The 23,688-nt window shown below is 42.4% G+C and overlaps 1 protein-coding gene across 4 annotated transcripts in view; it reads right to left on the reverse strand.

The window, feature by feature from the left end:
* RASSF8 (Ras association domain family member 8) overlaps positions 1–23,688 on the reverse strand; it is a 119,330-nt gene that overhangs the window by 90,158 nt on the left and 5,484 nt on the right. Inside the window, exon 1 of one of the 4 annotated variants that reach the window (XM_057702083.1) lies at positions 21,610–21,630. The exons of the other annotated variants lie outside the window; for them this stretch is intronic. The gene's annotated coding sequence lies outside the window, so the exon portion shown is untranslated. Of the gene's footprint in view, positions 1–21,609; positions 21,631–23,688 lie in introns of those variants that run through there. 4 annotated transcript variants of the gene reach the window in all.

Consider the following 23,688-nt stretch of genomic DNA (forward strand, 5'->3'; position numbering starts at 1 on the left):
ACGTTTACATCCAGCTGAGGCCCTGGTCAAACTGGCTCCCTGCACAGCCAAAGAGCAACCACAGGAAGTGAGTCTGGCTTTCCCTCAAAAGGCACCAAACTAAATTACTCAGGTGTGTGTCCCTGCGATGGACACAACCTGAATCTAGAGATGCCCTCAGGAGCTATGGACAGCAGGGGGCTTGTCTGAACCCAGCAACGAAAGATGCCCTATTTCTGAGCTGTTATTTGGTATATTACAACATGCCACAGGACCTACAGTTATAGCATTGGACAGAAAAAAACAAAACCTTTAGCAGACTAGAGAACTACTGTGGGGCATTTTTTTAGAACACCTTTCTGCACACTGCAGCAAAAGCACATTACTCTGAGAGTTAACAGACCAGAGTTCACTTCCCTCTTCTACTAGCCAAGAGACCTGGGGAAATCAACACTCTCCACACTCAGAATCCATGGAGGCTCTGCATCTGAAAAATGAAAGGCTCAGGACCAGGTTTATATCACCACGCTGGATGTTCTCCCCTGGACACATTCCAGTTTGTTAATGTGCATAAAATTTGGGCCCCAAAATTAAAAATGCCTTTCCCAAACTGGCCTGGTCAGCATAAAAGATTTATCACATGTGTTGATCCCTCCTTGGCTTTTTAAAATTACATTATTTTCATTAAATGTTGAATAGGTACAAAATATAAAGAACGACAAGGCAACAAACATTTGTGTATCCGTAACAGATTTTACAAAGAAAAAGTAAATTACTACGATGTGAGGAGCTCCTTTTCACTCTTCCTCCTCCACTCCCCTCTTCCTCCTCCACTCCATTCTCCTCTACTAACAGGTAATAACTCTCCTAAATTCTGTGTATACACTTGCCTTTTAAAAAACAGTCTAATCACATGTTTGTATCCTTACACAATATAATATTCAGTTTGCTCAAATCTCTGAACTTCGTACAAATGAAATCAGACTACATATGATCTCTTCCAACCTGCTTTCTCCACTCAACATTACGCTGATGTATGAATCAGTGATCCATCCGTTTTCAAAGCTGGGAAGAGGGCTGACACACACAGGTGTGGGCTGAAGCTGGCTGTTTCTGGAGAGCAGCCACTTTGATGGGGTGGCGCCCACGCTGTACTGGTTATTGATCATTTACATCAGTCCTACAGTAACCCACTGTATAAACCACACCACAGTTATGTTTTATACAATCCACGTGTCTTCTCTCAGGTTTTCTGTGGCAGGTCACGTAAAGTGCTGTGAACAATGGTGGACATATGCTGGGGGTTGTAGGGTATCCATGTTTTCAAGTTTAATAAAATCAACTTTCTTCAAAACTGTGGTCATGACCATTGTGATTCATAAAATTTCCTAGATAAAATGCAAGTTTTTTTTTTTTAAATGACAAAGAGTAAATTAGAAAGGAAAAAGCAAAGAATATTACCCCCTTAGGAGGCTATGATTGGTTTCTCAAAACACTGACAAATTATACATGTGTCATAGGTATACACACATCCGTAAATGAATTCCTTACTATGGGTCAGTCAGAAAGCTCAGAACTGTCTTCCAGTTGATCCTCTTTGCCGATGTCAAATTTACCATTAAGCTTATTTGTTGATTTTAAAATTCCAGTCATATATAATTTCTCAAAGCTCTATATAGTTTTTTTCAGACCTCCTTTGTCATTTTTATATTCACTTGCTATTTACTCACATTTTTAACCTTCTCATTTCTTTAAAACAAAGTCATTTTACATCTCTGTCTGACAACTATATCTGACATCAGTACACAACTAATTCTGTTCCTACTATTTTGGTTGGTTCTATTCATGCTGCTTTACTTGCTTGTTTTACAATTTTTGACTCTGAGTTAAATTTTCTTATAGTTATATTTTTTGAACTCTTTGAGGCTTGGGTTGAAGAAAGATTCCTCCAGAAAGAATCTGCACCTGCTTCTGCCTTGAGCTACTGGCTGGAATCACTTCACAACTATATATATTTACCCCTTTTTTGGCCCGCCCGCGTAGGTCTGAATTAGGACTGTTAATCCACATGAATGCTGGTTATTGGTTATGAAATACTAGATAGGCAGTTTTCCTTAGAGTTGCTGGGGGTTGGGAGGAAGTCAGGGAAAAAGCTGTATTTCTAGTTCAACACTACACTATGGAAGCAGCCTTTAGGTGGTCCCAAATTTATGTGGAGACATCTTCTATTAAACTTTTTTCCCTAGCACGGACTCTGGGCTTTGTCTCATATCTCCAAAGCAACAGGAGACCAAGGAAATCAAAGCACATACTTGCTGGATTCAGGGAGTGTTCTCATACTAGATGTTTCACTTACCTCTCTTGAGTTCTCACTTTCACTTTCAGGCCAATGTTTTTTTTCTTGCTATTTAAAGTCATATTTTATATAACTTATCTAGCATTTTTATTTTTGGTTTGTGGTAGAAGAGTAGTTTAGAGTATCTAATCTCATATACCACCAGAAATGAAAATTTGTGCTAACTTTTTAAATAGCCAATACTTCCTATCAGCTTATACTGAGCTTATGTTCAACTAAAACCATTAGGTCTTTTCCATATGAGCTGTGCTAAGTTTCCTCATTCCTGTACTTGCATAACTGCTACTATTCTGAATCTAAATGCAGAAATTCATATTCTGACCCATTAAATTTAGTCTTTTAATGTTTCAGCCCTTCCTTTAAGCCATTAAAATTATTCTGCATTCTCAATCTGGCATTTTCGGATTTTATCTATATCTTCAAACTTTTTCATTCAGCAACTTAACATACCTTCTATATATTTATTCCAAGTTGAAAAAGATGTGGGATATCATATTATTCAGCATATGATTCACTATAAAAATGATTTCTAAAAAAAAAAAACAAAAAACAAAAAACGATACATCCAGAAAGTAGCACCCAGTATCTCCAATTTTATACAACAAAAGATGTTTGCCTGGAACTGTACTTTTCTTTTTTTTAATGTATTTATTTATTTATTTATTTATTGGCTGCCTTGGGTCTTCATTGCCGCACGTGGGCTTTCTCTAGTTGCAGAGAGCAGGGACTATTCTTCATTGCAGTGCATGGGCTCCTTATTGAGGTAGCTTCTCTCGTTGCGGAGCACAGGCTCTAGGCACGTGGGCTTCAGTAGTTGCAGCACATGAGCTCAGTAGTTGTGGCTCACAGGCTCTAGAGCACAGGCTCAACAGTTGTGGCGCACAGGCTTAGCTGCTCCACAGCATGTGGGATCTTCCTGTACCAGGGATTAAACCCGTGTCCCCTGCATTGGCAGGCAGATTCTTAACCACTGCACCACCAGGGAAGTCCCGAACAGTGCTTTTCTAAAATCAATGTTTTATTATCTTTAACTAAAGGTCATTACCTTTAAGGATGGTTATGAAAAATTTTTAGTATAGATCCTTGACATGGGGCTGCTATGCCTCCATCACATACCACAAATTAAATGTGATACAGAGGTGAAAGTAGGTTAAAGTTAACTAGGAGGATGCCTTTGAAATCTACCATGTAGCAATAATCAGTCACACTTTAAATGGTGCTGACAAGTAAAACCCTGACAGCAACAGCAAAGATCCTTTAGGGAAGGCTGAGAGAGTCACTCTGAGGTGCGGGCGCCTTTGCTTCCGTGATTAACTTTACAAGAAGCAGCAAGGCCATCCAGCACACCTGCCTCTTTCCACCTCTATGAGAAAGGGACCAGTGACTAAAAAACACATTGATACTGTACAGGGTGACTATAGAATTTATCATCCAGGACAAGAGGTCCTATTATTATGCAAAACAAGAGGAGTGAGGCAGGACTGATGAAGGACAATACACATCTTTCCTCTTTTAATAAAGCAGCTGTCTCAGTGTCTCCTCACACTGCCCGTAAAGATGTAAAAAGTGCTTATTCACTGCTTATTTTTCACTGGACAAAATCTAAATTTACAGGATAATATGCTAATAATTTCCTTCAACAACCCCTCCCCCCAATATTATGTTTCATATACTGTTTCGTAAAGCAGGCAGTTTGATATCCTTCATTCTCAAAATGAAAGTTTTAAAGGAATATAAGTTATCTAGAAAAATTCACTGAATTGAAATATCTCACTCCATGAAGTTTTGTAAAAAAAATTAGCCTGAATTTAAATTATTCGTGCAATGAGACCATCCTGACAGTCCAACGTTTACATCCCCTGTGATGCAAAAATTAAATTCGGACATTCGTAACTACCGCCCTTACCCTGGCCCGGCCCACACAGGGGCAGGCAGAGGCCCCCCAGGTAACCAAGAAGCCCTCTCTCTCAAGGCGGGGAGCTTCGTGCGGCCCGCCCCACCCCCACCACCTAACGCGAGGACACTGATGAAAGTCTCAAGGCACAAATTCATCTTCCATTATGTGTTTTGTTTTGTTTGTTTTTGCCAGTGTTTTTTTTTAAGGACAGAAATCACCCCCAAATTCCAAATGTATGGTTTCTCTGAAAAAAACCTGAAGATGTGCCAAAGGCGGGTTCACCCACATGTCCTCAGGGCAGTAATCAGCTGGAGCTGAGCAGGGACTGCCCCCTTCGGGTCATTCGCGTGCTCGCTAATGTGCCACAGTCCTAACCACTCATCTTGACACCAAACCCACTTTTCCCCTTAACGCCACCTGTCTGCTGTAGCGAGTGCAAACGCTGCCATAAAGGATTTGCGAGTAAACACACACCCCACACACAGAGACGGCTAACTCAGGCGAGACCAGGGCTCTGCGCACCTAGAGCCCCGAGCACCAACCAGCCAGTCTGCCGGCCGGCTGATGGGAGCTCTCCTCCTTCGCTCACTGCAGGCTCTCTCTTCGCCTGTGCTGCTCCTCCACATGCGGGCCTCATCCGCTCACACCAGCTTTCCCCACTGGGTGCTCAGTTAACTTTCTGGAGTTTAAGAAATCTCTCCAAAGTTTTCTCATCTGTTAATGAATAAATTTAACTTGCAGAATTGTGGAGATTAATGAAAATGTGGGTAAAGGACCTAGCACAGCCCTGCACGTATGACAATCACTTAGTTCATGGTTCTTGCTATATTTAGGTCAATAAACCCTAAAGTAAAACCAATAGTGAGGGGGCTTCCCTGGTGGCACAGTGGTTAAGAATCCGCCTGCCAATGCAGGGGACATGGGTTTGAGCCCTGGTCCGGGGAGATTCCACATGCCTCAGAGCAACTAAGCCCGTGCACTGCAACTACTGAAGCCCGCTTGTGTCTAGAGCCTGCACTCCGTAACGAGAGAAGCCACTGCACTGAGAAGCCCACGCACCTCAACGAAGACCCAACACAGCCAAAAACAAACAAACAAACAAAAAACAATAGTGAGCCACTGTAATAAAACAACTTTTGTAAATAAACTACACTTAGGTAAAAAAAATTTTAAAAAAACCAGCTTTGTTTTATGGAATTTATTGAGTTTAAAAAAGTTATAATTTGCTTGCTTTTAAAGAATAGATAGCAAAACTATTACATAAATAAGAAAGAATAAATTCAGCTACATCACATAACCACATAATGGAGAAAGGGCCCAGAGGGAAAGTCACTCAGAAGGGCCAGCAAAATTTCCAGAACTACTTTTTTGCTGATTTCCCTGTTCTCCTCATTTAGGCAACAATTTCATTTCTTTTAAGGTGCTTTTAATGAAAGCATGGAAATGATTATGGAAGAATAATCTTTCCCACCTATTACAGAAAGCATAATGGTTACTGCATTTTTTAACCAAAAATAGTGACCATTTTACTGTGTATACGTACTTGCTTTTTTCTTAAAAGAGAACATGCGAGGGAAACCTTTGGTTTTTCTTTCTCTAAAGAGAATGCTGTGTATAATTATGAATAATAGAGCATACTGACCCACCTAGCCAAAACAAATAACGACAACAAAACATTCACATTTGTGGGTTACATACCCTGTTAGGACAAACTCGCTGGAGACTTTTAAAGACATGGCATGTTTGCTTAAATCGGTTTCTAACCATGGAGGAAGGCTACTTAGAAAAATCGATAAAAACAGAAACAGTAGGCCTAAGGATGAAATCCAGCTTCTCATACCTGGTTTTTTAAACCACCACTGAAGTTTTCCACTGTGAACTTCAGTTTAAGGGTCATCTCCTCCAAGAGACCTTTCCTGATTCTTCTCTCCCATCTCCAGCAACGAAAACTGGCCCCCGCCTTCCTGTGTCCAGACACCACCACAGCAATGAAACTATGTGTTGTTGATCCACCCTCCCTACAAGCCTTGAAAGATTTCCTCCAGGCGAGGGACTGTCTCTGTGTCACCATCACCCAACACAGGACAAGTACCGACCTCCCTCCTCTACAGGGAAGCTTTGGGATGGAATGGCAGTTAAAGTCTATAGTGGTGGAGTACAGACTGGCTCTGCCCACTCTTCCCACCCATGTGTCTTTGGGCAAATTATTCTGTACCTTAATTTTTGCATAGATTGCAACGGGAGGAAAAACCACTTTGTGAGGCGGTTGTGAGATTTAAATGAATGAATGCATATGAAGTGCTTTGGACCTGGCGCATTAGAAGTGATCAGATACCTTATAAATAAAATTACCATTATTATTTAAAAATCAGCCTACATTTCCTCAGACTCCTCAACTCAATGCTATCTCACTCATCTGTGAGAAGATCACAAAGGATCTCCTCATCAGCAAAGGCAAGCCCTTATCCTACTTCACTTCCATCTGCAGCTTCAATACCGCTGGCTGGTGCTGTTTTTGAGGTTGTTCCCTTCACTTTCAGGAGGGCACTGCTCTCATTCTCTCTCTGACCTATCACCCTGCCTGGGCCAGCTGCTAAAGCTCCCCGCTGCCTGACTCTCTTCTTTACCTGCTTCTGGGACAAGCTTATCTATTAATGGTTCTTCAACTACTACCACATGTGTTAACTACTGCCACATGTTGGTAAGCAGAGTGGAAAATTCAATGTACTTTTAGTTTTGGGGAGGGCTATAGATTATAGCTACATATAGGTTAAGTTTAAATTAAAATTTAGAAAAAAAAATATATGCATGCCATTGTCTCACATCTCTTCCACAGGTAATATATCCAACCTACCACGCCACCCTCACCCCCCCCAATCATCCATATCAAGCTGAACTACCAAACTGCATCTACCACATACCTGAATGGGTAAATATTTGCACATAGCATTCACCAGGTTGTAGCCTGTTTAAAGTGTCTGTATGCATGAGTGGGTGTCAAAACCTTAGTTTCACCTCAGTAGTAATAGAAATGCTTAAATCTTTAGCCCTCATTTTTTCTTAGAAAATTATACCTGAGGGACTTCCCTGATGGCACAGTGGTTAAGAATCTGCCAATGCAGGGGACACAGGTTCCATTACTGGTCCAGGAAGATCCCACGTGCCGAGGAGCAACTAAGCCCATGCGCCACAGCTACTGAGCCTACACTCTACAGCCTGAGAACCACAACTACTGAGCCCATGCGCTGCAACTACTGAAGCCCACGCACCTAGAGCCTGTGCTCCGCAACAAGAGAAGCCACTGCACTGAGAAGCCTGTGCACCGCAACGAACAGGTAGCCCCCACCTGCCACAATGAAAGAATTCCAGCAAGCAGCAACTAAGACCCAATACAGCCAAAAAAAAGGAAAAAAAAAATCAATTAAAAAAAAAAAAACAAGAAAATTACACCTGAGATTCACTCAGTCTTCAGGCTGTAATAAGTTGACGTAACGCAGACAGGCACTAGGCAGATACAATACACACATACCCTACATGCACTGCATTAATTTGGGCAAAACTCACTTTCCATATTTTGTCGAGACTATTCTCTAATCAAATTAATGTGCCTGCTAACAAGCACACTTCTCTATTTTATTAGAGTACACGAATCATAATGTAACCTTCCAAGATATCGCAACAGCCTAGATGCGTTTCAACAACTATAATATTGTTTTGAAACTACTTCAGCAGGACAGCCTCTGAAATTCTGTGACAGTGCTTAGGCTAGGCGCGAACTCTGATGGGAGTAGGAGCACACTCTCCAGGGTGGGTCTGGTGAGCTCCAGTCTGGAAGCCCATACTCGAGAGGTGGTTACAACAGACAGATACTTTGGGGACACTTTGCTTATTACTTACTGGATGGATTTTCTTTGGTGGAATCAGCAGCTTGCATGATGAATGTCAGAAATAGGATCACATTGGTGAAATTAAAGGATTCAAGTGAGATTGCTAAAATGTTTTACAGACACTTCCACCCTTGAATGAACAGGGTATAATAATCTGATAAAGCCTAATAAGTCTCTGATGGTAACTAAAAGACCAAGAATCTCCTCTGCCACGCTGTTGTCTGCTTTGAGTAAGCATTCCTCCAAAGGTGTACCAGAACACCTAGAAACACAAAGCTTGGAGCTTATAAGCCAGGCCGTATCAGCCGTTTTGGGCCGCCTGCCAGTAAATGTTTATCTAAAAATCATCTGCATGTGTCGTAGTTTAGTCGAAACTTGCTTTTAACCTGATAGGTTGTAAGAGAACAGGGAACCCCCAACTGCTTCAAGCTTCTTTAGTAGATACCACCATCTATCTAGTCCCTCACAAAAGACACCTAGGAGCTGGACGAGACCAAACTGACTAAGGAAGAATGTTCTGGATACCTGTTATATCAGACAATGCACAGTCTTTCTGTGGTCTAACTTGACATGGAGAATGTGAATGATGTTTTAGCCTACCATTCTCACAAGTTTATTGTGACAATCAAATAATTTAAAAGATGTGAAAATAACCTGAAAGCTGTAAGGTACCGTAATTGTGTGCAGTATTATTAAAATCTTATTAATTATACTTTGAAACTGAAGGATGCTGGCCTAGCTGTTGCCCTGCCTCTTTCCTGCATGTTAATTTTATCCATGTGCCTGTTTTTAAGGCCCTCATTCTGTTGCTTTCGAACCCCCTCCCCACCAAATACATGTACACACATAGGCTTCTGTCTAAAATCTAAAACACTCTGGACTGCAAATGAGATATGCAATATTTATTATCTATTAACACAATTAATATCATTACTAATAAAATTACATATAGTACATATATAATTAATATAATATTAAATAAGAATTCATAAAGAGAGGAATGAGGGAGGCTGGAGGTTTTGTGACCACCACTGCAGGTGCTCTAACTAGACAGGAGAGGTTGGCCAGTCTGGCTGCCAGATATATACGGGTATTATATTTAGGCCTCGTCCCAGTCATTTAGGAGCTTAAAAATAACTTGATTTGACCTTAGAATTGAACAAAGTGTTCCAGATCAGCTCTACTGGAAGCTCAGAAGCCTCTGCATACTCAACTACAGTCTATTCTATTTTTTAAATAGTATGTTAGAAGAGTTCCATCTTCATTTCCAAGACAGGCCACAAACTTACTGTCATTAACATCATGCCATCAAATTGCATTCACTCAGCACTGATACACAAGTACTTACTTTTATCTATTCTCTCTTCTCTGCCTTTGTTATCAGACTTGAGGAAATGCCTCCATCTCCCACACCCCTTTCAGAGACAGGAGGGCCAGGAGGGGGAGTTTAGGCCTGGTCCTACTGGTAACGGGGAGCAGCTGAGGGTTTGAACAGAGGAGTGGGGCAAACTCTAGTCCCACATCTACCACTAACTATGTGACCTTTCACTTCTCTTCTTCAGAGGCTGCTCTTCTTAAAGAGAACATGGTACAACGACCTCCCAAGTCTCTCCCAGGATCAACACCACCACATCTCTATAGGGATTCTACAGGTTAGTATTCGATGTCAGTGGTCCTTAATTATAAAAACTATTATCTTTGCCCAGAGTATAGTTGCCTCACAAACTAGTCGTTCTCAATCCTAACTTTTAAAAGGTCAACTCTGTTGCTCTTGACAAAAGCAAAGAGTATATTTATAAAGCAAGATTCTCAATTTTTTTGTCTTACAAATATTTTAAGTTGTGTACTTAACTTGGCAAGTCCTACTGCTTAAAGATGATTCACAAAAGTAGTACACACTTAACTGTGTTGGCTTGCTGAATATCTGAAAGACGGAAAAACAATTTTCCTGCTAAAATTAAGAGATTAAGAATAAAAACTCCGATGATTTGGGTGGATTATTTCCAGAAAAAAAAAAGTCAAAATCAACAGTTGAATGACAGTGGCTTACTAAGAAGTTAGGCTGTTTCTTAAATAGAGAAAAAATAAATAATAAGATGGTTATGGGCAAACTCCCCTATAAGCCAGTTAATTTCTGTCTGTGTAATGATTATGGATGTAACCCATAATCTCAGCCAGTTCAAAATACTCAAGTCACACCCAACAGGGATGAATCCATGCAAACATCTCGATGATGCCATAACAACACGGTAGGCAAACATGCATCAGCTGTCAGAGTCAGTGGAGCAGAAGGCCAGGGCACAACGACTTAATGGAAGGAACCTGGGTCCAAACAGGGCCCTGAAGTGGCTGTTTCTAATCTCTCCTAGAACTCTTGTTGCTGAACCACCTTGGGCTATTCACTTAGGCTTTTTGAACTGATTTCCCTAACTATAAATTGTCTGACCTGACTACTTCCAATAACTGTTAACAGTCAGATTATATGCACACAAAAGTGGTTGAAAAACTGAACTGTGGGCTGCAAAAATCTAAGGTGAGGAGAACCATCCCTGAGAGATTAACTTTCAACTACGTATGTTTCCTAAGATGTTTCCTAAGATTCTAAACCAAAATCACAACTTTCCTGGTAATCTGTGCAAAACCAGGAGTCCCTGCCACGTGGTGTCAGGATCAGGTGTGGGTTTTTTTTAGCTACACCCCCCAGCATGTGGGATCTTCGTTCCTGGACCAGGGATCAATCTGTGCCCCCTACAGTTGAAGGGTGTGGAGTCTTAATCACTGGACTCTCAGGGAAGTCCCAAGGGGTGTTGTTTTGAACATAGCAGGTGGAAGGAGACTAGAGACAGTGATGCCCTGGGTCGGAGGAAAGACCCATAGAAGCCTTGTTCATAAAAGCTGGGAATAAAGTCTAGATTCCACAGTGCAGCAGGTAAGACCCTCCCTGTCGGGGCTCTGCCACATTTTCAGCCCCATTTCTTTTTACTTCCAGCAACACCTGCCCCCCCCCCCACCCCGCCCCTCGACTGAGTGACTCCAGATATCATGCTACCTCCCAAGGGTACTGTGAACACCGCGCTCCTGGGCTAGTCTCCACGGAGCTCCTCTGGCTGGGGTGGCCTCTTTTTCACTGCCAATCACCTGGGCCCACCTTCACACCACTGTAGACCCATCACATTTCTTTTGGTCCTTGATCAGAGTGCACTGTCTTCTAAACAGATTTATCTGCTTCACATAGTTGCAAGGAACAAGCCCTTCCTCTTTCCTTTTGCTATTATCTTTATTTCTGTGAGAGGCTAACTTGACTGCAAGCTTCCTGAAAGGCAGAGGCCATTTCCTATCTTTGTATTACCATCCACAGCAAGGAGAATTCCTTCGACTGAACATGTGCTTCACAGAGGTTTGTGGACTGAATAGAAGCAAGGTGATCTCAATACACTGAACTGGAAGGCACAGAGCCCCAGCTAATTCTGAAGCAATCTCAACATTTCCCAATGTAAAATCTGAAGAGGTAGAACTCTTAACTCAGGACAGAGATGGAAAAACTGTGTTTCTCATAACCAATGTTGTCATCAACAAAAAAACTAAACAGAGGACAATGTGATATCCCTTCCCCCGCGGGGGTGGGGGGGTGGGGGGGTGTAAATTACTCCTGTCCTCAGCACCTGCCATTCCCCACCCCATGGTGCACACCTAACTTTAGCGATACCAAGACGTTTTGCAGTTCTCCAACAGACCATGTTCTCCCTCCCACACTGTGCCTTCGTACCTACTATTCTATCTGTATGGAGTATACACGGGAGAAAATGCCTTTCCATCCTCAAGTCTCAGCTAGTGAATTTTCCTCGTAAACCTCCCCTGATTTCCTCAGGCTGACTTAGGAACACCCTTCCAGCAGCACTCACTTCCAACCCCGCCCCAGGAACCTACTCCCCATTTTATCTATTATCACTTTCCAAAAACTACTTCTTTAAATGTCCAGCCCAGATAAAAAGGATCTAAAAGATAAGACTGGTTCTTTTTCACTTTTGCATATCCAGCCTGCAGGCTCTCAACAGATACTGTCTGAAGGGATCAACAATGAGCAAAGGTGCCTCACAAGCTACCAACCTCATTTATCTACAAATAGCTAACCTTCTACAAAGGCTCAGGATGAGTTGTTCACCCACTGCTTTCCCTGGAAGAGGTTGACAAGCTGGAGTGCATCCCCAGAAGTTTTCACCGGAGCTGAGTACTATTCACACAGAAACAATACCACCTATGAATAGGGTTTCAGACTGGCCCTTCAAGCCCTATTCTATTAAAATTGCTAGTGATTTTGGGACTCTCAGAGCTAGAAAACATAATGCAAATACAGGCACACTTCATCTTATTGCCCTCCACTTTACTGAGTTACACAGATAATGCATTATTTACAAATTGAAGGCACGTGGCAATCCTGTGCTGCGCAAGCCCGCTACACGGGCCATTTTTCCAACAGCATTTGCTTCGTGTCTCTTTTATGTAATTTTCACTATATTTCAGACTTTTTCACTATTATCAAATTTGTTACAGTGATCTGTGATTAACGATCTCTGATGTTACTATTGTAATTGTTTTGGGGTGCCATGAACTCCACTCATAAAAGAGAACTTAATTGATAAATGTGTGGGTTCTGACTGCTTCACCCACTGGCCTTTCCCGTTTCTTTCCCTCTCCTTGGGCCTCCCTATTTCCTGAGACACAATATTAAAATAAGCCAGTTAATAACTATACAATGGCCCCTAAGTGGTCATGTGAAAGGAAGAATCGTATGTCTCTCACTTTAAATCCAAAGCTAGAAGTGATTAAGCTCAGTGAGGAAGGCATGATGAAAGTGGAGACGGGCCAAAAATTAGGCCTCTTAGGCCACACAGTTAGCCAAGTTGTGAATGCAAAGGAAAAGTTCTTGAAGGAAATTAAAAGTGCTACTCCAGTGAACAGAGAAATGATATGAAGAAAGTGAAATTGCCTTACTGCTGATATGGAGAAAGCTGTAGTGGTCTGGTTAGAAGATCAAAGCAGCTACAACATTCCCTTACGCCAAAGCCTGATCCAGAGCAAGGCCCTAACTCTCTTCAATTCAATGAAGGCTAAAGCAGGTGAGGAAGCTGCAGAAGAAAAACTGGAAGCTAGCAGAGGGTGGCTCATGAGGTTGAAGGAAAGAACCTCGTAACATACAACTGCAGGGGGCAGCAGCAAGTGCTGATGCAGAAGATGCAGCAAGTCACCCAGAAGATCCGGCTCAGATGATTAAAGTGGTTTCACCAAACAACAGATTTTCACTACGCATGAAACAGCCTTCTATTAGAAAAAGATGCCATCTAGGATTTTCATAGCTAGAGAGGAGACGTCAAGGCCTGGCTTCAAAGCTTCGAAGGACAGGCTGACTCTCTTGTGAGAGGCTAATGCAGCTGGTGACTTGAAGTCGAAGCCAATGCTTCCTTACTATTCTGAAAATCCCAGGATCTTTCAGAATTATACTAAATCCACTCTGCCTGTGCTCTATAGAGGGAACAACAAAGCCTGGATGACAGCACAACTGTTTACAACATGGTTTACTGAATATTTTCAGCCTACTCTTGAGACCTACTGCTCAGAAAAAAAAAAAGATTACTTTAAAAATAGTACTCCTCATTGACAATGCACCTGGTCACCTAAGACCTCTGATGGAGATGGACAACGAGATTAATGTTGTTTTCATGCCTGCTAACACAACGTCCCTTCTGCAGCCCATGGATCAAGGAGAAATTTTGGTTTTCAAGTCTTATGCTTTAAGAAATACATTTCATATGGCTACAGCTCCCATAGAGAGTGATTTCTCTGATGAATCTGGGAAAAATTAATTGAAACTTTCTGGAAAGGAATCACCATTCTGGATGCCATTAAGAACATTCGCGATTCATGCGAAGTGGTCAAAATATCCATTCACAGGAGTTTGAAAGAAGTTGATTCCAATCCTCATAAATGACTTTGAGGGATTCAAAACTTCAGTGGAGGAAATAAGTGCAGATGTGGTGGAAATAGCAAGAGAACTAAAATTAGAAGTGGAGTCTGAAGATGCAACTGAATTGCTGCAATCTCATGACCAAACTTGAATGGGTGAGGAGTTGCTTAAGGACAAGCAAAGAAAGTGGTTTCTTCAAATGAAAGCTACTGCTGGTGAAGACTGCTGCAATGACAACAGAGGGTTTAAATTAGTACATCAACTTAGCTGATAAAGCAGAAGCAAGGTTTGAGAGGACTGACTAATTCTGAAAGAAGTTCTATGCTGGGTAAAATGCTAGCAAACAGCACTGCACGGTACAGAGAAATCATTCGTGAAAGCGAGGGTCGATCAATGAAGCCAGCTTCATTGTTGTCTTATTTTAAGAAGTTGCCACAGCCACCCCAGCCTTCAGCAACCACCACCCTGATCAGTCAGCAGCCGTCAACACGGAGGCAAGAGTCTCCATGATTAGGACTTGCTGAAGGCTCATGTGATGCTTAGCATTGCTTTAGCAACACAGCATTTTTTAATTAAGGTATGCACATCATCCTTTTAGACACATGCTATTGCACACTTAATAGACTACAGTATAGTGTAAACATAACTTTAAGTGAGCTGGAAAACCAAAAAATTCATGTGACTTGCTTTACTGCAGTGGTCAGGAACCAAATCCACAATATCCCTGAGGTACACCTGTATTAATAAAGGTTCCCTGCCTGTTTGTGGGCTAGACTAAAATCTTAGCCCTCCCTTTTAGTGTAAGTATCCTTGGAGAAAGATATCCTAAGTTCCAAATCTGTGGGCTCTGCTCAGAAGGTGCTCTCCTTGTGGATTCATCATGGCACTTCCTACGTGGCTCTCCTCCTCCTTCCCCTTTCTACCTCCTCCACTTGCATGGTCAGGAAGAACAGGTTTACTATTAGCCCAAATAAAACATGATAAACACACCTTCCGGAGGAAAAATCACACACTACATGCACGTTTCTGCTCCCACTGCGGCTGGGCCCTCAACACTGCTGAGCTCTCCCTCCGTTTTCCCTGGAACCCCCAGCTCACTGAGCACTCAGGGTCTACCTGCCCCAAACCTTCTCTGCTGTGCTCAAACCCCCACCTCAAAGCTACGTACTTTCACTTGCAAATAACCCTCACCCCTCACTTCACAGAGAAAATGAATGGCAACCGGGCAGGAGTTCCTTCCCTGAGCATCTGTCTTCTCTAGTTCCAAATTTTAAATGAAGGACCTCACCATGTGGCAGACCACCTCAGAGACTCATTATATGATCTCCAGTTAATCCTCATGACCATTTTCTAATGAAGATACCATCACACCTAGATGACTGATGGATAAGCAAACTGAGGGTTGAAGGGATTAAAGGATGTGTCTATAGTCCTATGACCACTAAATGACAAAACAGGTAGAATCTGGGTCTCTTGACTCTGAGTTCACAGGCACTGCACCACATCTGTTTCAGGACAACCCCAACCTACGTTCTCAGTTTCCCTTCACACTAACTAACTGACCAACGGAATCTACCCAAGCACTTTAAAAAGAAACTTGCTGGGACTTCCCTGGTGGCACAGTGCTTAAGAATCGCCTGTCAACGCAGGGGCCAAGGGCTCAATCCCTGGTCCGGGAAGAACGCACATGCCACAGGGCAACTAAGTCCGTGCTCCACAACTACTGAGCCTGTGCTCTAGAGCCCGAGAGCCACACCTATTGAGCCCATGTGCCACAACTACTGAAGCCCACGCGCCTAGAGCCCATGTTCCTCAACAAGAGAAGCCACCGCAATGAGCTCCCCCACCACTATGAACAGTAGCCTCCACTCCCCACAATAGAGAAAGCCTTAATGCAGCAATGAAGACCCAACACAGCCAAAATTAAATAAATTAAAAAAAAAACTTGCCTTTGCCTCTTTAAAAAACCAAATGCTATTTTTTTCTAATTATAAAATACATGCTCATTGTAGAAAATTCTGGAAAACATAAAAAGATGAAAGAGTAAGATTAAAAGTCATCCATTATAAATAAGAATGAACAATCTTCACAACTATACATAATATGGATGGATCACACAATGCTGAGTGTGAGAAATCAGACGCTAAAGAGTACACGTTGTACAATTCCATGTATATAAGGAACAAAAAGCAATCAGAACTATGGAATGCCATTAGAGGTCAGGAGCACAAGGGGGAATGAGGATAATGGCCTGTTTCTCAGTCTGGGCACTTGTTGCATGGATGTGTTCAGTGTGTGAAAATGCAATGAAGTACAATTTACGATGTGTATATATATGTGCACACAACTGTACACGTCTATTCACACACACATATAATATACTTGAAGTCAGATGAAATGTTTATATTTTGGGGTATTTTCTTCCTGGTGCTTTTTTTCCTTTTGGTATTCTTGTTTAAATACTATTTTTTAAATTATGATCATACTGTATATATAAGTTTATATTCTGTCATTTCACCTAACAAAAAGCATATGCATTTACCCAAATTACGATAAATGCTTCACAAGAACTGTTAATGGCTGTAGAGCAGTCTATTTGGTGCCTGTATCAGTGCCCTGCTAGCAACCATTTAGATTGGGGTCCCCAACCCCCTTGGATCTAAAGCCTAATGATCTGGGGTGGAGCTGATGTAATAATGTAATAATAATAGAAATAAAGTACAGAATAAACATAATGCTCTTGAATTATCCTGAAACCATCCATCCCCCCAAGTGCGTGGAAAAAGTTCTTCCAAAAAATCGGTTCCTGGTGCCAAAATGTTGGGAACCGCTGAATTAGATGTTTCCAGTATTTCTTATTACAAATACTGCTGTAGTGAATACCTTTACCCTTGAAGTCATTTAGCTGTCCTCTCCTCCTACTCTGCTTTATATGTTTATAATGCTTATCTTACCACATACTCTGTCATGTGTAATCACTTATGTACTTAGCATACCCTCACTGCTCATTATGAGCTTCCCCAAACCACAGACCACCCCCTCTGCCTTCCTCGCACCCTCCCCAGACCCTTACTTCTCAACACAGTATGTACTTACTATTAGTTAAAGTATTTTCAGAAGCCAACGAAAACCTTCAATCCCACCAACCTAGATTTCAGTACCACCTCAATCAGTCCGCTATATTCCAACTCTTCGTTTAACCTGCACAGCCAAATGCTTAGAGGCAGTTTAGTGTGGTTCCCCTTGAGGGTTTAAATACTAGCCAGCGTCCTGAATTCACCCAACAACTAACAGTGCCAAGTCCCAAGGATCTAATGAGAATCAGACAAGTTCCTCCCATCAAAGAGCTTTTGGTGGATCATAAAATATGGATCTTGCTTTCAGGAGACTCACAGTCTTGTAGGAAAGGTGACATGAAACAAATCTCAACTCTTGAGCTTTCAATTCACAACTGTACAGATGGGAACAAATTGCGGCCCCAAAGCCAACTCTGAAAACTTGGCCTGGGTGGGTGCCTTAATGTTTGTTAGTCTGTGAATGAACATGATTGCTGTATTTAAAACACGTTTTAAATAATTTTACAACCATTATTAACCCCATTGTATCTGACAATGCAAAAGTACAGTACATGTTTAAAGTGCTAATAAAAAAGAAACACAATTACGACAGACACAACATGAGAGCTAATAAAAATAGTTGAGAATGGTGAAAAATATTTTTCTTTTTTTTTCCCTTTTTTCCCTTTTGCATATGGAATGAAGATTGGGAGGAAGCCTGAAGAGCAACCAACGGCTGAATGGGGAAAGGGTGAAAAAAGCTAACCTATACCTATTATAACCTAGGAGTAATAATTAGCCACACAGAGAAGAGAGTTCTTCAGAAGTTTATCCATCCTGAATACAACAGGATGATCAGAACCAAAGGTGAAAATCTGGCCCAATGTTAGTTCAGGAGGCCAGGAAATTGTTCTAGAACAGAAAGGCTGAGCACAGCCAAGGCTGAGCCCACTGAGGCTCCTGCAAATCAAGAGGTGATGAATGAACTTGGACACCAAGGGCTATGAAAGGGCTACCCAGGGCTCCAAAGAGACCATGAAGGAGCCATCTGCCTCAAGAGATTTTTAATGTAGACAAAGCTGCTCCACTTTAGAAAGAGATGCCACACAGAACATCCAGCAGCAAGGGCATAACTGGTTATAAAGCTTCAATGAACCAACTTACACTCCTTGAACTGGATCAGAGGACTGCAAGCTTAGTCTTCTTCATTACTTTGAACCGGTGAACAAATGAGCTTAAGAAGAGCCTCACAGAAGCTCAGCTGTTTGAAGTAGAGAGCGTCCGAAATTACAATGCAAAAGAAGAAGAGAAACATACATGCAGGTGGTAGAGAAAGAAGGCAAGATGGACCCCTAGGGGAGTGAGCACCTCCTTCAGGAACAGAGGTTAGCCAGGCTGGGTGCCTTGGTAGGTAAGGGAGAGGTAGAACCATTTTTTTCATGTGATCAAATAGCACGTTTAGATGTTTCAACATCAATACATAGCCAAGATATGGAAGCAATCTTCCATATCCACTGATGGATGAATGGATAAAAAAGACGTCACACACACACAGGAATATTACTCAACATCAATACATGAAAGAGTGTATTAATTTAGTTCTGCTAGAGCCTGGCACACAAGGACAGATGAGAGGGGAAGAGCTGGAGGGCAGCCATGCAGGAAGGCAGGGCAGCCACAGGGCAGCGGACCAGAGCCAGATTTCAGAGTCCTCTGGGTTGCAACAGAGTCAGAACTCAACCTTGCAGGCAGTGATGGAGTTGAGTTTTTAGCAAGTCAGTGAGATCTGTGTACCTGAAAGCTCATCTGGTGACATACAGAAGATGGGTCTCAGGCAGGGAGACCAGTGAAGTGGCAACAGTCTAAATGAGAGATGTTAACTTAGGGCAGTGAATGATGGAGAAATGGAAAAGATTTCCTGAGCTATCCAGAAGGTACAATCACAACCAGATGAATTAGTCAAGGCAAGGTGGCACAGGGAAGGCAAGATTAGGAATAAGGTGGATGATGACGCCACAAACCCAGGTAGGAAATCAAGAAGTCAGGAGGCATGCCGATCCTGAGGGACTGCTGTACAGTTCAGTGGAGAGGGGTCTGGAAGTCAGAGTACACAGCGTATAAACAAAAAACATTTTGGAGAATACTCCAGGCAGCTTATAGGCCTGCTGCCCGCATAGAACCATAGGTTAAGAAATCCTGGGCCTGAGGGACAGGGGAGGAAGACAGGAAGAAGGTCTAAAGCAGCATTTCTCAACTAGGATGCTACTGGCAAAGTACAAGGGATAAGTCTTCACCACGAAGGATGCTGAGTACCCCTGGCCCAGCCCCTGCCCACTGAACACCAGAAATACCCACAACCTAGATTCTGTGACAACCAATAGATGCCTCATCTATTTCCAAACGGTACCCATGTTTGAGAACCTCTGGTCAAAAGCGAGAGGAGGCAGCAAAGAAGGCTTAGTCTGAAAGATCAGAGATGGAATGAAAAGCAGATCACACCCTCCAGCCAATAGATCATCCCCATTTCCAAACACACCACTATGTGACCATTCTCCTACCTTCACCACTAGCACCTTATCTACTCCATCCCTTGCCTGAATTATTGCAATCATTCCTGTCTGCCTGCTTCTATTCTTTCCCCCACTTCTTTTTATTAAGTCACCATGCTGTATATCCCAGAACTTATAACTGTAACTTTGTACCTTTTGATCCCCTTCACCCATTTCACCGCCAACCCCCACCCCATCCCTACCCCTTATTTGTACAGTTTTTTAAAGACTGCACATAGGGACTTCCCTGGTGCAGTGGTTAAGAATCCACCTGCCAATGTAGGGGACACAGGTTCAATCCCTGGTCCGGGAAGATCCCACATGCCGCAGAGCAACTAAGCCCATGTGCCACAAAACAACTACTGAGCCCATGTGCCATAACTACTGAAGCCCGCGTACCTAGAGCTTGTGCTCTGTTAACAAAAGCCACTGCACTGAGAAGCCTGCGCACCACAACAAAGAGTAGCCCTGCTCGCCACAACTAGAGAATGCCCGAGAGCAGCAACAAAGACCCAATGCAGCCAAAAATGAATAATAAATCTTTAAAAAAATAAAAATAAAGACTGCACATATAAGTGAGATCATACAGTATTTGCCTTACTCTAACTTATTTTACTTAGCATGATGTCCTCAAGGTCCATCCATATTGTAGCAAATGATGGGAATTCCTTCTTTTTCCTGGTAGAATAATATTCTATTGTACATATACACCACATTTCCTTTAGCCATTCATCTACTGATGAGCACTTAGGCTGTTTCCATGTTTTGGCTTCCTGCTTCTATTCTTAATTTCCCTTGTCAAGCCCTTTCCACATGACAGCAAAGTGAACCTTTTCAATTTTACTGATTTTATTTAACAAGCACTTTTATAATACTTACGTTCTGCCATGCTCTGCTCTTTACAAATATTAGTGCACTGAATCCTCACAACACCGGGAGATAGGTATCACTCCTATTCCCATTTTACCGATGAGGCACAGAGAAGTTACCGGACTACTCCACGGTCACAGAGCCAGTAAGTGCAGGGCTGAGATCTTAACGCTGACAGCCAGCCCCAGAGTTCATGCTCTCGCCAACTACTCCATGTTACTTTCTCTCTCTTTTTTTAAATTTTTTTTTAAAGTTATTTATTTTTTTTATTGGCTGTGTTGGGTCTTTTTTGCTGTGTGCGGGCTTTCTTTTGTTGCGGTGAGTGGGGGCTACTCTTCGTTGTGGTGCCCGGGCTCCTCATTGCCGTAGCTTCTCTTGTTGTGGAGCATGGGCTCTAGGCGCGTGGGCTTCAGTAGTTGCAGCACATGGGCTCAACAGTTGTGGCTCACAGGCTCTAAAGCACAGGCTCAATAGCTGTGGCGCACGGGCTTAGTTGCTCTGCAGCATGTGGGATCTTCCTGGAGCAGGGATGGAACCATGTCCCCTGCATTGGCAGGCGGATTCTTAACCACTGCGCCACCTAGGAAGCCCTCCATGTTACTTTCTAATTTATTCACTCCTCTGTTCAAGACCCTCAACTGTCTTCTCACTCAAGAATAAAAACCAAGATCCTTGTCACAGCCAATTAGGCCTTAATATAGGGGTCGCCACTACCTCTTTCACTTCATCTCCTGAAACTGGTCTGGATGCTCTGACATGCACACCCCTGTGTGCTCTTGTTCCAGGGCCTCTGCACCCACTGTCCCCTTGACCTAGAGTGTCTTCCTCCAGACAGCTACAGAGTTAGTTAGCTCCTTTGCTTCATTACCATCTATTCAAATGTGCTCTCCTCAGTGAGGATTTCCTGCCCACCCAATAGCAAACCACACATACACTCCCACCCCCACCCCCCAGCATTCTCAATTCCTCCACCTTGCTATATTTTTTTCCTTCAAAACATTTATCATTATATAAAGAATGTGAAATTACGCATTCATTCATGACCTAACTCACCTTAGTAAAGTACACTTTCCATGAGAACAGGGGTTCTGTGTGTTTGTGCTCCGTTACCGCCCCACACAGGGAAGGACATGCAGTTCATTTCTGAATGAATCAATGAACAAAGAAACAGTAGTGACAAGGAAGCCAAGGAGAAGTTTCAAGACAGAAGGAGATCGTTCAACAGCGTAAACATGCTACAAAAAGCTTTGGTCACATTGGGGTGAAAAGCTTCCATTGGTTCTGGCAATTAAGATACTGGACCCTGTGGCAGGAAATGTTTCTAAGAAATGGTACCTTTGGAGAGTGAGTTGGCAGGTGATGTAGTAGAAGCAGTAAGCACAGACAACTGTAAGAAGCTGGCTGAGAAAGGAGACAGCTAGAAGGAGCAGCACTGTCAAGAGAGACGTGAGCATGTTCTTCCCAGGCTGAGGGTGAGGAGCCAAGGGAAAGTGAGATTGAAACTCAATGAGGAAGGGTTATTACCAATGGGGAAAGGCCCTGGAGACAGACGCCTCCAGACTGTGGAGAGGGGGGAGGATCTTCCACGTCAACCAGCAGCTTCCATCCTTGGATGAGCTACACTGACAGTGTTTTCTCTAACTCAGGTGCTCCCAGAGCATCGGTCTGGACAGACTGTGGAGGACTTAGTACTTGTCCTCTCCAAAGAGCCCTGAGGCCTGTTTAGGTGGAGCTCACTAGAGCTAGCAAAGGGGAAAGGCCTAAACCCTCAGTGAGATACTTCATATACATTCATTTCCATATAGAGACATACACAAGCACCGCTTTTATTCCAAACCAGCCCTGAGTGACGAATTAGTAGCCCCATTTAAAGATCAGGAAACACAAGGCTGGGCCAGTATAATAACTTCTCTAAGGCTACCCAGGTCCAACCAGGCTTTTCACTGAAGTGGTCCTCTTTTCAACAGGCACTGCATGTCATTACTCAGTAGACTATAACAGGAGAAGAGACAGATCATCAGGACTAGACAAACTACAATGGAGGACATGAACTAGGTTCAGAGATTAGAGATCTAGTCAAATATTTTAAGCAAAAATAAAAGTAAGAGCTTCCTGGGGAATTCCCTGGCGGTCCAGTGGTTAGGACTCTGCACGCTCACTGCCGAGGGCCTGGGTTCAATCCCTGGTTGGGAAACTAAAATCCTGCTTTGATTCTGTGAACCTTATACTTTGCTTTCCATTGCGTGTGCATTTGCCTCCCCTCTCTGATCATATTTTAATCACCTTTGTATCTCCCTAGCTGCTCAATAAATATGTGACTCAAAAAAAAAAAAGTAAGAGCTGACTTTTCTGTCCAGTATCTATCCATTGGGAGAACCCTAATTTTTTCAATGTATACACTTATATCTGTAAGAACAACTTAATTTTAAGTGATTTTCCAATAATAAAATTACTGTAATTAAAGATAAACATGATTTAGCACTCAGAAGCCAATGACAGTTAACAAGAGTGACAAAATATATCGCCCACATGAATAAAACCTGGTGGAAAATTATCACAATTCTCCTCTTGTTACAACCTGTATTTATATCTGATCTTTTATCAAAACAAAGAATAAAATATACTGCTGAATCTGAAAATATCTTTCTTAATGCAAAAAACTTGGACATCGTGGAGCTAACTGTAATGAGATTTGTGATATATCTGAATGTGACAAGAAAAACACTGCCCAAAATAAGTCTTCTAAATCCTATAGCAAGGCTGTGAAATAAATAGGTAATAAATATTATTGGTGCTAAAAAGCTCTAGGCAACTTCTTCAAGGTCACCCAAAGTAACCAATAAGCATGTACACATGAGGGAAAGAATACCAAGGGCTCCCAACCACAACTTTCCTCTCAGGCACAGGCTGGTTACTCGTGATGCCAATGTCCTGGGGGCCCAGAGGCCTCCTACAAAGGCAAATCACATGGTGTGCCCCTCTCCACTCCACTCCCAGTATTTTATACAAGGAAAATCAGGTCTAAATAAGTACCAAGGTGAGGTAAAGGGTCTGGCTAGAGAGGACATCTCTATTGGTCATGACTTCCTGACTAGGAAATAAAATGTGGGAAAATGAGGAAACAACAGGAAC

This window comes from Hippopotamus amphibius, chromosome 12 (assembly GCF_030028045.1).
Source record: "Hippopotamus amphibius kiboko isolate mHipAmp2 chromosome 12, mHipAmp2.hap2, whole genome shotgun sequence".
Taxonomy (NCBI): domain Eukaryota; kingdom Metazoa; phylum Chordata; class Mammalia; order Artiodactyla; family Hippopotamidae; genus Hippopotamus; species Hippopotamus amphibius.